The sequence below is a fragment of the Nomascus leucogenys genome, chromosome 3, assembly GCF_006542625.1.
Source record: "Nomascus leucogenys isolate Asia chromosome 3, Asia_NLE_v1, whole genome shotgun sequence".
Lineage (NCBI taxonomy): Eukaryota > Metazoa > Chordata > Mammalia > Primates > Hylobatidae > Nomascus > Nomascus leucogenys.
This window is the reverse complement of record NC_044383.1, coordinates 48,326,556-48,330,194: the sequence shown is the minus strand read 5'-3', so window position 1 is coordinate 48,330,194 and position 3,639 is coordinate 48,326,556. Positions and strand designations below refer to the sequence as shown.

Here is a 3,639-nt window from a genome sequence, read left to right as displayed (position 1 = left end):
CAAACTTTAACTCATTTGTTCCCTTAAGTTCATTTGAGAAAGACAAAATCTACACTGAAATCCTTGTTTGGCGAGCTCACTAGCTTTTCTTTCTCTGGTAATTTCTTGTAACTGTCCAGTATAGATTTTTAACATACTTAAAACTCCTATTAGTCAAAGGTCAATTGTGGGCTTCACTATAACATTTTATAAAATGTATTCCTTCCTCCCACACCTCTTCAAAATATATTTCCTCAAAGAATTCATTAACACCCAATGAGTAGAGATCCACAGTGATAATAAATGCTATGTCTAAAATGACTTAACTAAAACAATTCCAGAGTGCCACCAGCAGAGAACATGCAGAAGGAAACATGGCACTTTCAATGTTCTCTTCTGGAAGAACAGATAGGTCCTCAAAGCATGAGAGTTCAAACAGGGACTATTTAAACAGGTAGATTATCAATGGCTAATGTATTCAGTGGAGTCCTACAGGCAAAGATATTTAGTGATTAAGTGGCCTACATACACATTATTGCTTTACTTTCAAATATCAAATATAAGAAAGCCTATTTTTTTGGGAGGCCGAGGCAGGCAGATCAAGAGGTCAGGAGATCGAGACCATCCTGGCTAACACGGTGAAACCCTGTCTCCACTAAAAATACAAAAAATTAGCCAGGTGTGGTGGCTGGTGCCTGTAGTCCCAGCTACTCGGGAGGCTGAGGCAGGAAAATAGTGGGAACCTGGGAGGCGGAGCTTGCAGTGAGCCGAGATCACGCCACTGCACTCCATCTCAAAAAAAAAAAAGCCTATTTTTAAAAGCCTCTTAGGTATTTTTCACGGTTTCACAATTATCTGTGGGAAGCTCTGACTTGTACAGAGTTTAATATATGTGTCCACCATTAAATCCAGGTCATGTTTTATATCAAAATTTATGTTAAGCAAAGCCAAGTTACTTGACCTTTGGTCTGTCAAAGTGTACTTCAAATATGCTTTAAGATGCTTTCATCCATTTTCATACCACTCATTCTCAACCTTCATCACAGGAAGAATACACAGGACCTTCAGCAATGCATACGCATTAGGAAAAAACTTGATGTCAGGCAGATGGAGGGCTTCATAGATGGTGGATGGAAGCTCTATATCTTTCCCCCTGTGTTTCCATTTGATTCTCCAACAATGAAGCCGGGCTGAGAGCGTGTTGGGATTAGGTAAGCCACTTCTACAACATGTCAGCATGGTGATCCCCCTAGGTATTAAATTTGAGTTGTCCCATGACTGCAGGTACCAGAGATAAGCATTTAAGAGCTTTGAGGTGCTGTTCTGAGAATATATCTTTAAGTTCCTGAATAATGTGCTCCACTGTTGGGACACTTAGGGCGTCTTTATAGTAACTATCAGAGGTTAGCTGAGATTCCAAGTTACCCTGGTGAGCTCTGCGGAATTTCCCAGGGAGTTTCATTTGAAGATCAAGTTTGGTTGCCAAATTTGTGGCTTCCTCAAACCAAATTCATGATAAACTTCAATATTTTCCATCACTTCATTGAGTGAATGCAGTACTGCAGTCAAGCTATTGGCGGCAAAGAAGACATCAAGTTTGACCCTGGAGATTTTTCCCAAAGGCTCTTGTAAAAGGACATTTTTAAGAACAACAGTAGTAACAATGAAATCAAAATCTGTTACTGCACTGCAGAGTACAAACGCGCGGCCAGCTATACAGTTATTCCATCTAATATTTGTGTCACTGTTTATACTCTTTAAACATAAAACAAGTGCTTGCTGGAATTCAAAAGCATCATGCCTGCCTGTTCACTGAGAATGGCAGATTTCCTTCAGTTCTTTACCTCTTTCTTTACTGTTCTGAAAAAGGACAGAAATTACATTGTCAAGTTCTAAAAGCAGTTGTGGCGATAGATGGAAAAAAGAACAAACTTCCTCAATTGTTCCTAATGCAACAGATACTCCCATAAGAGGTACTGATTTTGCCAACCACATATTTATGGCACAGGAGGAGTAGAGCATGTAAGTAGCTTGGGGATATTTCTCTAAAAGTCTAGAAGCAACAACTTTCATTTTGGAAGAGAATCCACTAGACCCAATGTAAGCCTGGCCACGACAATACTCCATATTTAATCCCCACTTCTCAGTGATCATGGTGTGAAATTTCACAGCCAAAATTTCTGCATCAGCTTCATAAGGCAGGAAGCCCTCAAATTCCTCTCTTAGGTTATGAGATTCATCAACAAACCTCACCAACACAGGTAGGTGCTCTTCCCCTGCTACATCCACTACACTGTCAGTGATAATGGAAAAGAAGTGTGAGTCTCTCACTTCCCTGAGAGTTTATTCTCGAATACAGCTCTGACAGATCTCTAGCATCTGTTTTTGCTGTGTTTTTGAACAAAACGTGTTAACTGCTGTTGTCTCAAACTGCTTTCTCAGAACCTCTTCACCAGAATTTATCCGGGCCGACACTCCAGCAGTGCTTGAAAGTTACCTGGAGTAAAGAGATCTTCTGGGATTTCATCAGCCTCATATCCATACAGAGGTATGTTTTGCTTTCCCGTCAGAATCAATATTTCAAATAGAGATTTTAGTTATTGTTTTCCTTCTCTTCAAGGGTTAGAGGTAAAATGTCCTCATCTTGTCCTTCACCCCCTTCTTCACTGGGGTTCTGAGCATTGCTATTGTTGGTTTATGTTTTTGTTCCTGTTCAGAAGTTTCATCAACTATTTATCTGTTTCAGTGTCCTGATTTCGTCTTCACTCAGTTCTTTTATTCGTTTTCTGTGTCTACTCTGTGTGTTGTTCAAATGACTGGTAAGATTAAATATTGTTGGTGTTGCATTATCTCGAAGAACTGTCCTGTAAGGACTCTCCCAATGACTTCACGAGTATCTGCTTCAATTAGTTTTGAGAAATAAAATGAACCAATTATTTAGTTTTCTGATGCCTCTGCAAAATGTATAGTTCTACAGAACATAGAGGTCTCAAAATGGTTGGCACATAATTGATAATGTTTATTTAGCTGATCAGGTGTTTTATCTTCTAAATCTGCTCTCCTACAATTGTCCACCCACTTCTGGCGTCTGGGCGGGTCCCGCGGGAACTTGAAGGCCAGGTCGGCTGCGTGCTCTTCCGCGTGCAGTTAGGGGCAGCGCAGAAGTCCCGCGTCTTCGCCCGCCGCCCGCAGGCTCAGCCCCCTCCCCTCCCACTCAGGTCAGCCCGGCTGCGCGTGGGGCCAGGGAGGGGAGCCAGGCCGGCTGGCCGGCTCCGCAGGACTGGCGCGCGGGGGCGACAAATTCTTATAGTTTGACTTTCCATTTTTAGTTTTAATTATGTTATGCCACTTATAAAAGAAAATATTCTGACTGCTCATTCCCAAAATATCTCAATTAAGTGCAAGGCAGAAACATTAGGTTAACTTTAACGTTTGTGAAAGTTTTCCCCAGAAAATTAAAATCTCCCATAGATATAGAATGCTTAGTCAGGACCACCTAAATACAGCTCTCAAAGACAAAACTGTAGGCACAAATATTTCTAAAGTAAATGATAAACACATGGATCTACCAAGGATATTTTCATGATGCTGTAACTTTAAGCTTCTTCATGTGTTGAGAAAGATCTTTTTAAAATAACTGGAACTGTGTAACGTTGAAAA

General features: G+C 40.8%; 1 pseudogene; it reads right to left on the bottom strand.

Annotated features, from left to right (window-relative positions):
- Window positions 1-805: 805 nt before the first annotated feature.
- Window positions 806-3,155, bottom strand: LOC100582418 (annotated as a pseudogene).
- Between the last annotated feature and the right edge of the window lie 484 nt (window positions 3,156-3,639).